The sequence below is a fragment of the Lepisosteus platostomus genome, unplaced genomic scaffold (assembly GCF_059453375.1).
Source record: "Lepisosteus platostomus isolate fLepPlt1 unplaced genomic scaffold, fLepPlt1.hap1 Scaffold_107_H1, whole genome shotgun sequence".
Taxonomy (NCBI): Eukaryota; Metazoa; Chordata; class Actinopteri; order Semionotiformes; family Lepisosteidae; genus Lepisosteus; species Lepisosteus platostomus.
In genome coordinates, this window is record NW_028291488.1 from 1 (window position 1) to 15,355 (window position 15,355).

Below are 15,355 nucleotides of genomic sequence, written 5' to 3' on the forward strand. Positions count from 1 at the left end.
GCACTTTCCTGCGTTTGCTTTGGTGTAACTGGCTTCCCCTGCATGGGCGAATGTGAAGAAGATCCTTAGTAAGTCATTGAAGAAACCCGAGAAGAGGTCGGAGTGGTCTCTGTCGTTCATCAACGATCCAGTCAGGCAGTACTCCTCTGTAAAGCGCCGTTCGTTCACATCAATTGGCTTTTTTTTGCCTTCATTCGTGCAAGTAGTAAAAGCAGACGCCCCTATTCTGCCGTGACCCGGATTCGAACCGGGGTTGTTGCGGCCACAACACAAAGTACTGACCACTATACGATCACGGCGAGTTACCGATACACACGTGGCAGGGCGGAAAAGGCTGTGCTCTCTTCGTGTGACATAATTCGGGAAAGTCCTGACGTTGCATTTCAACTGAGCCCCAGTATACATCGACCCTTCGACACTCTGAGTGACAGCTCTCTTGCGTGTTTTCTCATATTTATGTAGTTTGCTTGCATGATGCCCGGAACAGCAGGGTTGTGCACTCCCATATGGTCTAGCGGTTAGGGTTCCTGGTTTTCACCCAGGCGGCCCGGGTTCGACTCCCGGTATGGGAACGTGTCAATTTTGCCTCCTGCTTTCCAAAAGATCAGCACTGTGTACGAAGGAGCCGCATTAAAACTACTCAACGTGCAAAACGTGCGAGAAGAGGGGGCGCTTGTTTCCAGCCGAAACTTCACGCGTGTGAGACGAGCTGACCATCGCTGCAGGAGGTGGGAGGGTCACTCTGGTAGACAGGGCTGACCTTCGGCAATAGGATTTATACTCTCCAAGATGATATTTGCACTTTCTGGAGAGGCGATTTTCTCCACTTCAGTAGCCCGATTTCGTCGATTGCGTGGAGAGGGCTGTAGAATGTGGCGCCGTCTTTCCTGCTCCGTCCATGACAGGCGTGCTGGTCTCTGGAGAGAGAGCATGGTCCATCAGCGCATCCCAATAAAGGCACTGGAAGCAGCTGAATCGCATTGGTGAAGCTCAGCGCTGGGCCGCTGGGCACATCTGACCACAGTTTCCGTAGTGTAGTGGTTATCACGTTTGCCTCACACGCGAAAGATCCCCGGATTGAAACCGGGAGGAAACAGACCAGACTTCTTCTGTCGCCACGCACAAAAGGGGATTGGGGATTCGCCTAGTGCTGTGATCGAACAGACCCACTCACCTCTTAGTGTGGCGGGATCTGCACAGTGCATGTCGCAGCGCATCCTGCTTTCACTTCAATGCGCGTCCTGACGTACCCCGGTCTCCCGCGTGACAGGTGGGGACAGGTGACAGGTCCACGTGACAGGTCCTATACTAACGAGGAAGACATCGCTCTCTCCGACCCCCGGCATCGTGTCCCGACCCACCGTGCTGGAAGCCGACTCGTGCTGTGATTCCTTTACGGAGCAGAAATGACAACCGAGGAGCCGAGAGATCATTTCAGCATTTCGCGTCTGAACGGAAAACACAAACGACCAACTCGGAATGATTTGCCTTTGACGCTTATCAAAGCGTTCTTTGTGCATCGAACAGACCCACTCACCTCTTAGTGTGGCGGGATCTGCACAGTGCATGTCGCAGCGCTCCCTGCTTTCACTTCAATGTGCTTCCTGATGTTGAGTCGTGTGCCGTGCGGAGGCTCTGAAAGCGAGAGCAATGAAAAGGTGCACGACACTGTGAAATAAACATTAATAAACGCATATATAACGTCGAAAACACATCTAACACTAGGAGTATACAGCACTCTGCACAGTGTACGAAGTAAATTATTTTCGCAGTAATTAATTATATTTACTATATTTATTATACACGTGTAAATTAATTACTGCGAAAATAATTTACTTCGTACATTGTGCAGAGTGCCGTATACTCCTAGTGTTAGATGTGTTTTCGACGTTATATATGCATTTATTAATGTCGTCGATTTTACGGTTGCAATTCGACGTTGATTATACGTCGAGGCGACGTATATATACGTATAACCTTATTTTCGCCGTGAATATACGTATATTCGACGAATCAATGCCCACAGCTTGGCATACAAGGGTTTTGCGGAGGGGTCTTGCCACCTGCCTGAAAAAAAAAACAGTAAAATGTTTGAGTGCCTATAGAGTTTCTATTTTTATTTTCTTGAGAAAAGTTGATACCATTTCCTGGAAACCCCGTCTCCCATCAGTGCGCGGTGCCCGGGGAAAAATCTGTAGGGGGGCGTCTGAAATTCTGAGCGGGGGTGATATTTCGGTTGAAACGGAGCTGTACGGTGCAGCTACCCAAATGAAATCTCGCAGCTATGCCATTGATTAGTGCTTCATGATAGAAGATATCGACTAGCAATCTGGTATTTGCGATGAAGTTCAGTTTCACATTTTTCGTCACTCTCACTGGAGAGTATTGCCTGGAGCGAAAAGTACCATAAGCGTTCATTTTTGCAGCTACATGGACGTTCTGAATCGTTAAGAAAAAATGTTGTAAAACCAACAGAAAGCACAGACTGCTATAACTAGTCCTAGTTATATAACGATTTTAAGTATAATGATAAACTACTGCAAGGAATCGGTCCACCTGAGCAAACAGGATCGTAATGTTGACACTCAATAACGACACTGATATGTGCAGTTCCTGGACGGATAGCCCTCCTGCCCATCAAACAGACTGAGTGACTGTTCGTGTCATTTAGTGTTGTCTGACCATTGACAAAGTACAACTATTTTTTTAGGGCGCAAATTAAGTTAGGTAAATCTTTTTGCCCAAAACTGAAGGGGCGACATTCCCCCCTCCCCCCGTGATGCCAGGCCTGTCCCCATCCTATTCCATAATGTCATTATATATAATACCATACAACAGTGACCGATCCTTACTAACTACATGCGTTAAAATTGCACATCAGCTCATAGCAGGGGGCACATAGCCGCGATGTATTTTCAATGTTATATTTCAACCATAATATCGACAACATTAATAAACGCATACGTTGAGAAAATATCGAACCCAGCATATTTTCCGCTTATATACCACAATGCATTGCTAGTATTCGTTGGTCACCATTTTGGACACGTTTTTCAAATGTAGAAGTATATCCGCAAATATCTCAGCAATCCTCTTTTGACGAGTAAGTATGAACAATAATAATACTATCTGAATACATACAGATCTTTCTTAATATTATTTTGATTAAAATAGTACGTGAATAAGCAAAAAATGGCACATAAAATAGTGTGAATGGGGAAGATGACACAAAATCGTTTTGCCGTTTCTCTATTCTTATTCTATGTTGTACTTTCAAACTTTGGGTACTCTTTAATTAGGACAGACTTTATTGCTCAACTGCTATGATGCAAGCTAAATTTTATACATTTATTTCAGTTTTGAGCTTAGTAAACCGTTCATTTTTTAGATTATACTAAAGAAGATATTAATCATCATTTATTTGGGAAGTAATATTATATAATTTTCTCCTAGCTGCGGTGCTGAAGTCCCACCCTACATCAACAGAAAAAGAAATAAAGGACCATGCAATGTGTTACTTGAAGAATGCATATGCAAGGCAGGGGGCCAGGAGATCTGGACACTGAAAATAATAGGTTTTTGGTTCTAACTGTTAGGACAATTAGACAGGGTTTGCAAATAGTGGACAAAAATCATCTTAACTTCCATTGTAATATTTTTTTTTCTTGGAAATATAGAAGTTGTACATTTTAAAATGTATATTTGAATCAAAATGTGGTTTTGAGTTAGTGTGTTAATGTAATTAGTTTTGTGTTTGTCATTACTATACTGTATATTGCCATGTTACCAGAATTTGTAGCTGAAGTTCAAGACTAGTTGTGTTTTTTATGATTATTGCCCATATGTTGATTGTTGATTGATTGTATACAATGTATAATTTGAAATACATGTTTCAGGTGTGAATGTGTATTTTCAGAATACATTTCTAAATCTAATCATTGGCTTGGTTTACTTGTTTCTACACCTATAAAACCTATCTTTGATGTATAATAGACCTCTACCCATATACGTATAATAGACCTCTAACCATATACGTATAATAGACCTCTAAAGTTATCCGTATAATAGACCTCTAACCATATACGTATAACAGACCTCTAACCATATACGTATAATAGACCTCTAAAGTTATCCGGAACTCCAACCATATATGTATAATAGTCCTCTAAATTTATCCGTATAATAGAACTCCAACCATTTATGTATAATGAACGTCTAAACATAGACGTATAATTGACGTATAACTTTAGACGTATATTAGAATTTCATTCTAGACGAATTGTAGACCACATTTAGACGTCTAAGGTATGCGTTTAATAGACGTATATTATACGTCTTTTGCCCACTGGGTGGGCTCCAGATGCACATGGAAGAAATCAAGTGTTTCATCCGAGCTGTTTCAAAGACTGCCCAAGAGCTTTCCTTTCACAGAGGCGCAACGATTAATGATGGGGGTGCACCCTTCAATGCGCCTTACGACTCTAGGGAGTGATTGAGACGATTCGTAGCGTGTGCTCATTTCTCTCTATTCCCCGTGTTGCAGTGGTAGGAAGACGTAAATTACTGCTTCGACACGTAACGGCATTATAATCAAGTGCAGGAGCTGAGGGCTTTAGTTTAGTTTCGTTTTCCATGGCGTTCGTAAGCGCGCAAATCAAAGGCAAGTCCTGCGTCTAACACGAACGTAAATGCTTTTGAAAGTGCAGTGTGGTGCAGCTTGTAAAATCCTTGTCCACATTTGTGGTTTGTTGATGTTTGTTCTGTCTGACAACGTTGCATTTTGACATCCGGACGGGGGGACTTTATCATTTGAACGTGAAGCCAGCCTTAAACCCTCTGAGGCGTGTCTGTCTGCCGGCACGTATCTTGTGAAAGGTATTTTTTTTTTAACGGAGAGCAACTTTAAAAAGGTTTCCGCAGCCACCTCGCAGTCCGTGTTTGATTATAGGAGGAATGCGGCGGCGGCGGCGGGCTCGCTTTTGTCGTGCTCGAGTGGTTAAGGCGATGGGCTCGAAATGCGTTGGGGCTTCCCCGCGCAGGGTCGAAACCTGCCGACTCCGGCGTCTGCCGCACGTTACCTTGTGCCTGCGAGGCAGAGGCTAAGTGCCGCTTCTCCTTTCCTGGTACTATAAGAACGCTAAATCGCTTGGCCCTGCTGCCATGGAAATACATTCTTCAGATAACCACACATTTTGCGTTCGCACCTCTGGTGCTCTACTTATGCCTTTGAAAACCTAATGAATACAGCTGAAAGAACCGACACAATATGTAGGTGCTCGTAAAGCACGCAGTAAAGAACTGTTAACAGCAAGGGTTTCAGTGGGTTAACTGAGGAGAAGGCGTGATCGCTAATTGTTGACTTTTTATTTGGTGTTAGAAACACTCTTACTGTGCATGACGTGCAACAAATGTAGCCACAGAAATTGCATCACGCTTTCATGTATGCTATTGCAGACACCAACGTTGCCTAGATAGAAAACCGAAATAGCCGTGGGTTTGCTTGCTGGTCTGAAGGATCTCTCTTCGAATCTCTGTCATTTGTCAATGGAAGTAAAAGGCGCTGAAATCTCATACGTTCAGAATCAAACCCGCAGCTGTTGTTCGACTTTATTTCTTGACTAATTACAACTCAGTGTCGTATGAGCAGTTACGTAAATGGTATATTTGAACACAAATGCCGTTCTTCAATTAAAACTAACAGTACATTGTCAGGGACATTCAGTTCTATACAAACAAGAGACAGACAAGAGAATATTTCTACCGTTCATGTGGACTACGTGTTGACTTACTGATCGGAATAATTGAAAAGTTCGGGTTCATAGCCGATGCAGTGCGTGCTAATTAGAACAGCAAAGCTGAGCTCTCAGCACCGTACTGAGCCCAGGTGTTTTTCTAAAGCTTTCAGGTGCAGTTCCTTTACATGAAGGGAATCTCTTACTGGGTACTCTTACAATGCAGGAAGTAGCACAGACTACTTAGGGAGTAGCCCGATGCGTTTAAAAACAACCCGAGCCAGGCAGGAGTCGAACTTACAATCTCCTGATCCGTAGTCAGACACGTTATCCAGTGTGATACTGCAGGACTGTAACCCAGTGAGATCAGCACTGCAACTAGTAAAATATTACCCCCAGTCCATTCTTTTCCAAAAGTGAGAAACACCTGTTTTCTACATTTTGTCTGTTTTAAAACCATATCTCTTTAAACCAAACCAAGAGTCTGTCTTTTGCACTGATATTCTGATTCATTTCGATTTCAAAGAAAAAAAAAACATTATCTTCCAAAGCATCATAAAATTGTCCCTTCCTCCAGACTCTACGTCTCTCTTGTAGTAGTACAGCAGACCTTTCCAGGTGAGCAGATCACAGAGTCCGAAATGAGCTTCCTCCATCAAGCAAAGTACCTGAACATGACTCTGTCATCATAAAAGCGCCCCTGTAATAAAGAAATTAAATCCGAAATCAAGAGGGCAGCACAGTGGGCAAAAGACGTATAATATTCGTCTATTAAACGCATACCTTAGACGTCTAAATGTTGTCTGCAATTTGTCTAGAATCTCTGCACAGTGTTCGAAGTAAATTATTTTCGCAGTAATAAATTTACACGTGTATAATAAATATAGTAAATATAATAAATTTATTACTGCGAAAATAATTTACTTCGAACACTGTGCAGAGTGCCGTATACTCCTAGTTGCGGCACACACGATACATACAGTAAAAAGCCTCAGGCACTGTGTTAGATGTGTTTTCGATGTTATATATGCGTTTATTCATGTCGTCGATTTTATGGTTGCAATTCGACGTTGATTATACGTCGAGGCGACGTATATATACGTATAGCCGTATTTTCGCTGTAAATATACGTATATTCGACGAATCAATGCCCACTGGGAAGGCGCATTGAAGGGTGCACCCCCATCATTAATCGTTGCGCCTCTGTGAAAGGAAAGCTCTTGAGCAGTCTTTGAAACAGCTCGGATGAAACACTTGATTGCTTCCATGTGCATCTGGAGCCCATTTCTTATTTTCACTTCACGCCGCCCAAAGCATTTCTAAAACAGGAGATTCGCATTTGGGAATGCGCCCTGCCCTACAAATAAAACAGGTCTGCGGGTCTGAAAGCTGCTCCACGGAAAACAGTTCTGTTGCGCTTTTGATCAAAGGGAGATTCGCTGTTCTTACTTTTTGATGACATAACACCCAAAGGGGCTTCTTTGGAGCTGGATTCCAACCAGCATCCTAAAGTTTCTTGGCGGTATCCTTTACAGTACTCTGTTCGGTCGACAAGGGACAGAAGGGGGCAGCTTTCCTCACACATACAGTGCAATGTACTGTAGTGTTCCCCTTCATTGAATTCGCAGTTCTGCATCAGACATCTAACTCGTTTCCTTAGCTTGGATTTAAGCCACGAAGCAGGCTTCTACTGTATAAACGTCTAGAGGAATCACAAACTATTTGAGAGGCCACCATCCCAGGGGGAACTTACAAAGTCTATCCCTATGCACCTAGCGCAGTCTCTCAAGAGACTGTCAAAAATCGCTTTCTCCGTTTGCGTTGCAAGTAAGTGGAAACGCGGTCTCAACCCAGAGCCACTTGGCAGCAGTGGCACGTAAATACTGTTACTGTCACTGCTCGATACCGACGTTAGCCTACTATACCATGTTCAGCCACCGCTAGAAAATGTACAGCTCTAGATCTGGAGCAAACAACAGGAGGGCCAACGTCACACGTCAGACATGGAAACCGACGAGGATGGGATTCAAACCCATGCGTGCAGAGCACAATGGATTAGCAGTCCATCGCCTTGACCACTCGGCCACTTCGTCAACAAAACTGGGTTGTCCCAACTGGGTTGGCACACTCCAGATGATCTTTTTCTTTTTTTTCCCTTGTACTCGAGGGTCATTTTCCTGTTCCACATGCGATTTCAACATTTTCCTTGGGAGATGTCAAGCCAGCAAGCCACTGCTGTAGTTCAGTGGCCAGTGTGGAGTTCAGTGGCCCTGTTGTACACAGAAAGCACATTGAGCTCCTTGGACATGAAAAGTTCCAGATAAAAGCCATTTGTCATCCTTTCTCTTGGTGTCGATGTTGCTATTGTATGTAAAGGTGGCAACTTGCTCAGCGAGCAGGCGGAGCACACACCGAATGCAGATGTGTCTGAGTGGTGTGTCCAAGTGGCTGCAAAAGGACAGCACTCCCGGGGCTGTTTCAATGTAACAGATTTACTCCAGGGAAAGGCAGCATTGAGAGTAGCTCAAGCTTTCAGCACTCGTATCGGACTGCGTGTATGCAGACACCGCTCAGAATCCCCTGTAAGATTCTCCCTCAATTCCGTTTTGCAGTGCTTTAGCTCTTTCAGAAGGCTTCGCTTTGCTAGTCACAATCCAAGGCTTGTGACAGCATTTGAAAATATTCACCACTGCGTTGGCTGGGAATCAAACCTGGGTCAACTGCATGGAAGGCAGCTATGCTCACCACTATACCACCAACGCTCAAATGAGTTGCATGGCCAGATGGACTGTTTCCTCCAGCGGTATAGTATTGCAGTGAGACAGCAAGATGCCTGCAAGACTATGTCACGCTAAACGCCACAGATTGTGTTTGTCCGTTCGTGTCAGTCGTCCTGCAGTCACGGGAAGTGGGACACAAACATGCTGCAATGCTTTCAAGACGTTAGGATTTGTTTGTGCAACATCCGAGAAGAGTACTTGTGGCTTGAATGTGAACTGTACGTGCCCGCCCCCTTTCCACTGTAGTGCATGAGTTCCTCCCGGCATGCCCTTCGTCATTGTTCTGTCATCTTGTATTTAAAGGGTTGTATTTCTGGTGCTGAAAATAAGCAACTGTTTTCTCACAACGGCCTTTGTTCCCGACGGAGCCCTTGTCTGTCATGAAATTCTTCAAAACCTCAAGCTAGAAGAAGAAGACGACAAATATGAAGCGTTACAGCAACGACATGCCATGAGACGATCGATAACAATTTTCATAGGATCCCTGCGGTTGCCTGGCAACCGTCAGCTTTGCGCAGTGGCAGTATCGTAGCCTGTGAGGTTTAGCCGAGGCGCGATTATTGCTAGTTGAAAACGTTTCCCAATACCCTGCTTCCGCCGGTTTGCAATACAATCGGCGAAAGCAATGTTTGACAGTCTCGTCAGAGACTGAGCAAGGTGTTTAAAGACAGATTTGGTCATGGTGACATCATGGTAGAAAGAAACGAGCTTGTTACGTCTCAACAGAAACGCTCTTTAGCTCTTTCAGCGTTATGCAGAGAACAGCGTCTGTCGAGATCACTTTTGAGTCAGCGCGAACCGCCGTGTGCTGTCAGTTTGATTTCATATTGCTCGTAGCGGCGCCCGGCTTTTGTCTGTCAAACGTTAGGTTGCGCTTCTTCATGCTGCATCGTCGGCATGAGTGGAGCTTTTTAAACGTCTGTACTTACTGCGCCCCATAAGAAATCGTTTGTCCCCGTTCAAAAGAGATTGTGCGATGTCCTGCAGCGTTCGCAAAGCAAACCTTTGACAGTTTGAAAAGAGGAATTTATTCTGCTTCCTGTGCGTGCAGTAGTTACAAAGTTGAACGCCTTTATACGATCTGCTGCAGTTTTCAGTGGGCGGGCGTTGTCAAATGGCTTGGAAAAACGCACTGTGTTTCGGCTCGGGAAACATCGTGAGCAGTGTCCTGCATGTTTTCTGTGTATAGCTGTCTTTTAACGCATACAGAATTCATTCGAAATCATTGATTTCTCCAATTAACAAGGGTCCCTTAAAGGATGAGTCAAAGTAACGTCTAATCGGATTAGTTTCCTTAGAGCTGGTTCAGAGTTTGCTCAAGAGTTTACCTTTCACAGATGCGCAAAGAAGAATGTTGGGGGTGCACGCTTCAAAGCGCCTTACAGCTGTAGGGAGTGATTCGAGACGATTCGTGGCGTGTGCTCGTTCCCATATACCGTACGCCCCGGGGTGCAGTGCTAGGATGACATACAATACCGCTTGGGCACGTAACGGCGTTATATGCAAGTGCGGGACGTGAGGGTTTTCGTTTGTTCGTTTTGTTTTGCTCTGCTTTGCTTTGTTTCGTGGTCAAGAGGCGTAAGGTAAGTCGTAATCCAGGGAGAACACTGGTGGCAAACAGTCCGAGGTGAGAGGCGAGGTCCAAAGTCGAAAAGGCAGAAGGGGAGTCCAATATCCAGAATAAACGAGGTAATGGAAAAACGCCAGGTAGAGCTCTCAAGGAGTAGACTCAATACCGAGCAGCGGGAAGCAGGTAAAGATGGTAAAAATAGCACTGCGTACCGCACGGTGGAGTGTGTGCAGGTGGGTTAACTCGTGCGGCGGCGTTTGTTAATAATCACCCACTGCTGGTGCTGATTAGATCGCTTATGAGTTGGTCTTAACTGCCTGGCGGTCATGACAAGCTCCTCTTTAAGCTGTGGTTTAGTTTTGCGTTCATGTGTTTCTAGAGCAGTTATTTATAGGGGTGGGTGGGTCTTTCACAGAGGCTCAGGACAAATCCCCCACATGAAATTTTACTGTGTGCGTTCAGACAGTCACAGGTCAAGAGCCAGGCAGGAGGACAATGGACAGAAGAGCCAACGAACTAAAAATAAAAGAACGAATATGAAAAAGCCACCATCTTTTTCTTTTTGACATTTTCCGACTTTCATGCAAGCCAGGACAAAGTTGCTCGTACAGATGCAGCCATTCAAAGTAAGCGGTACAGACACGTACAGCAGGTAAGATGACACGCGATACCGCGGTGCGTGATTGGTTGACCGACAGGGGCACTCGTGGTCCGTTGGTCTGTCGTAGAAAGACTTACTGTAAACGTCTTTACTGTGCCCGTTGTAGATATTGAATTTTACCACTGAAGGGAAATCTTAGTAGCTGAGCATAAAAAGAATAGGAGCATACTGTAACGCGTGTGAAGGCCATAAACGATATTAATTTTGGAACGTAAACATACAGTATATAGCTGGTCTTGGTACTTTAAAGAAAAAAATACACACCAGTATTCCATTTCTCCCTAAACATTGTAAGCTTCGAAGTCTTTAACTAACGTGATACCGGAGTCAACAAGCATACTTTTAGAATTTGATTAAAAGGGAATATAATATGGAATCGCGTATCTAAAGAATTTAATAACGGTATGATTATATCCGTGTACTGCGGCAGAGCTATGTAGGGCTGTTTCGCCTGCCTGATCATGCGAGCTGTCTTGTAGCCTACTGGTCTAGGTGCGTGACTACCAACTGGCAGGTTGTGTGTTCGAATCCAGCTGCTGCTGGACTTTTCATTTTTATTTATTTATTTTTTAATCGCGTAACATAAACATATTACCGTATGCAAACTGTACTGTATACAGTATGTATATGTATATTTAATGTCTTAACTGTGCCCGTTTAATTGAATTAAAAAAAAATATTTAACACGATTAAATATTAAGCTGTTTACATCTTCCGCCTGAGAACAGTCACCCGTTGCTACCCAACGCAGAATGGTGATTGGCTGACCCCTCTGATTGGAGAAAAAAGACGTGCTGGTGTGCTATACCAGGAAGAGGATTTCTTTCTATTCAAAACGTGTATTTTAAAAGTTTAAGAAGTAAAAACCTTACAGCGTACACAGATTTCTAAACTGATCAGGATCGTTATCTTTGTCTTATGCATAATAATGTTCACCGCTCTGTCCAGCAAATTAATAATAAACTTTATTTTATATAGCTTTTTAAACGAATAAGTAATTAGATTGCTCATAAACCTAATCACTTGCTTTTTCTTTTTATTTAGGCTCAGATTTCAACTATAGATCGTATTATTAATAACCATAATAACAACCAACCAACAAAAACAACCATATAAACATAATACCAACCAAAAACATAGATAACAACCACAATACAAAATCAAATAATCAAACCATTTTACACTCGCAAAGTCCTCCAATTATCATAATCCCGCCCCTTATGCAAAACCAAACCTTCCTCCCATCCCAGTTTATCCTGTTTATCATAAACAAAATCCACCTCAATTTTCAACATAAAACATTACACAAAATCAATACCTCAACACTCCATACTCAACAACGATAATTCACAAACAGCCAGAACATGTAACTACACATTCCCAAACATACCTACTTTCCATAGCCCCGCCCCTTATGCAAAACCAACATCCCTCCCCTGTTCTCTCTTTCCCCTGGCGGTTGTAATTGTTTTTATTTTCAAATAAATTTTAGCAAAGTCATGTATTTTAAAAATCTTAAGATTTTTCTATTTATGTCTTTATTTAGTGGTTTCATTAGTGACAAAGGCTAAACTTTCTTGGAAAAATGTCTTTTATGTAAACCATGTTTGCTATTAATTCATTCAGGGCTAAAATATGTTCATTGTCTTCTAATGAAAGAAGGGTTCCTTTCGCCGTAGTCGGGAGCCTAGCCTTTAACTAGTAAGTACTGTATTTACTGGGTTTTTGAGGGGGTGTCTTTCGCTGGAAATCTCGCCTCTTACTTTGAAAATACCCGTGAAACCGGTTCAATTCGTCACAGCCAGCACTCCTGCAGAGAGTTGGGTTGTACAGTACTTGCAGTGTATACAGTACACGCGTTATGCTCTTCGTTAATGTCTGTGAAGTTTTATTTAATCTCTGAGCCATACTGATTCTTCTGGAAGCACACCAGTATTCCACTTTCTCCCTAAACATTTTTAGGATCAGAGTCTTACATGTGGTTATTTCGAAAACGTTTGTACGTGCTCCTTCTTACCATGTTACTGTTTACCGTTACTGACCATATTAAGTTTAAGTGCCTGTGGGCACTTTTCCTGTCCGTGGGGGGTGGACCGTCTTTCATTAGAAGGTTAGTCTGTTCTACTCTGAGAATGTAGAGGGGGTGGGAAGTGCCCGCGGTCATTTAATTAGTATTAAAATCTTAGTTATCTTTCTAGTTCACAGGTTTGCATGCATAATTTAATTTTGAAAGCCACTGAGACATCAGGTACTACTGTTGTATTTATGAAAAAGAAACAAAACAAAAAACATACTAACAACTGTGCCATCCTACTCCTTAGTTAATACATTTTATTATTCATAAACAGTTAACATTGTTAGCAAAATATTTTGAATTATATTTAACCCTATTTTTTCTTTAGTTTTGTATTTAACTTATTATATGATAGTCAGACTTAATGTATATTAATGTATATTTGAACAATGAAAATATATTTTTACAAGATTTTACATTAAGCACTTAAAATTAATATGGTTAATAATAGTAAACTGTAACATGCTGTAACAAGATCGGTTAAACTTCGAAGAAAATCCTTTCAGAGAAAATGTTTCAGGTGTGAAGAACAAACCTGTTCCCACACACCCTGCCCCCACTACCATTAGAATATACACAAACATTTTAGCGTTTCATTCTGAGCAGAAGACCCTCACACCTGAAGAGTGCTGGCTGTGACGAATTAAACCGGTTTTACAGGTTTCAATCACAGATTGGGACTCAGTAAAGTAACACACAGCGCCACTGGATTTGATAATACTGTACCTAACCAAAATCAGCAATATGGAAACAGAACCTGTGTAATTGTTGATAGATGATGTACTCATAACATTTTTTCAAGACGAACTACAACATTTAAAAAATGACTTGTATGTACTTGATATCTCTAATCAATCCACGGGTTCCAGCACAAAACGAAACTAAAACGCATACCGTTTCGCGCTTCTTATTAGTTGCTCAAAAGTAATTTGACCGTATGAAATGCATAATATAAACCTAGAAACATATACGTGAGCAGTACTTAAGCACTGTAGTATCGGTGTTAAGACATACCTCTCAAATACTGTAAATCAAGTTAAAAATATCTCAAGACCGATTCTGGTCGTAATGAAACCATGTTTCGTGTATGTTTTCTTTTTCATCTTGAAATAACTCATTTCTAAATACCTTTTTCACTGTTAACATCTTGTAGCAACTTTGCGACAAAATATACACTCTGACAGTTCATCCTGCTACCAACATTAAATAAAACAAATCTTAAGATTTCTATATTTATGTCTTTATTTAGTGGTTTCATTCGAAGCTTACAATGTTTAGGGAGAAATGGAATACTGGTGTGTATTTTTTTCTTTAAAGTACCGAGACCAGCCATATACTGTATGTTTATGTTAAGATTTCCCTTCAGTGGTAAAATTAGATATGAATATTCAATACTTAAACGGGCACAGTTAAGACATTAAATATACATATACATATTGTATACAGTACAGTTTGCATACGGTAATATGTTTATGTTACGCGATTAAAAAATAAATAAATAAAACTGGAAGGTCCAGCAGCAGCTGGATTCGAACACACAACCTGCCAGTTGGTAGTCACGCACCCAGACCAGGAGGCTACAAGACAGCTCGCATGATCAGGCAGGCGAAACAGCCCTACACAGTTCTGCCGCAGTACACGGATATAATCATACCGTTATTAAATTCTTGAGATACGCGATTCCATATTATATTCCCTTTTAATCAAATTCTAAAAGTATGCTTGTTGACGTATCCGGTATCACGTTAGTTAAAGACTTCGAAGCTTACAATGTTTAGGGAGAAATGGAATACCGGTGTGTATTTTTCCTTGTGATATTTTAAGCTCTAGTTGAATGATAGGTGTCGCATTTTAAATCATTCTCGTAGTAGAAATTATGAAACGCCCTGTTAAAAGCAAGGAAGTTTTTATGCCCCGTTGAAGTAAAACAAAATGCCTGACAAAGTATGGCTTGGACAGATTCCAAGTGCTTGTACAAATGTGCTAAAGAAATTATACTTTGAGTATACAGCTTGTCCAAAGTCATCCATTATTAATACTATTAGTAATATCTTCAGTAAAGGCTTTGATGCATAAATATTTCTGATAAAGGTAGGTTGTGTACTTTTGTCCAACTGAGCAATCTTGCTTTCATAAAATATACCAACATTTGAATGACTGATGATTAACATGCTGTGATACACAGTTCAAAATTAAAGGCTCGAATGCTGTACATGAGAGGTTAAGCTCCCCCTGGCGGTTTTACAAGGCGACGCCGGATAGCTAGTCACGTGACACACGTGATACCGCGTGATACCCCGGTGGGCGTGTCGCGGTATGCCGTGAAATACCTCACCCATTTTGAATGGCTATATCTGTAGCTACTTGTGGATTCAAATACTTTATCGAGTGCTTTGATGAGTTTTTGCAATTTGATTGTCGTCCTGTCAGCCTGTTTCTGTTTTTTTTTTCAATCTAGTGATGGAAAGTAAGAGGGAAATGATGGAGCAATCCATAACCGCTCCGGAAAAATGGCAGAAAGAAATGGCCCGTCACTAA

General features: G+C 42.1%; 4 non-coding genes across 4 annotated transcripts; 2 read left to right on the forward strand and 2 right to left on the reverse strand.

The window, feature by feature from the left end:
• Positions 1–227: 227 nt before the first annotated feature.
• Positions 228–299, reverse strand: trnah-gug (transfer RNA histidin (anticodon GUG)). The gene has a single exon. It is a non-coding gene; the product is annotated as a tRNA-His (tRNA).
• A 201-nt stretch (positions 300–500) lies between these two features.
• Positions 501–572, forward strand: trnae-uuc (transfer RNA glutamic acid (anticodon UUC)). The gene has a single exon. It is a non-coding gene; the product is annotated as a tRNA-Glu (tRNA).
• A 7,171-nt stretch (positions 573–7,743) lies between these two features.
• trnas-gcu (transfer RNA serine (anticodon GCU)) lies at positions 7,744–7,825 on the reverse strand. The gene has a single exon. It is a non-coding gene; the product is annotated as a tRNA-Ser (tRNA).
• A 1,193-nt stretch (positions 7,826–9,018) lies between these two features.
• LOC148637703 (U4 spliceosomal RNA) lies at positions 9,019–9,160 on the forward strand. Its single transcript, XR_015931255.1, has one exon. It is a non-coding gene; the product is annotated as a U4 spliceosomal RNA (small nuclear RNA).
• Positions 9,161–15,355: the final 6,195 nt, after the last annotated feature.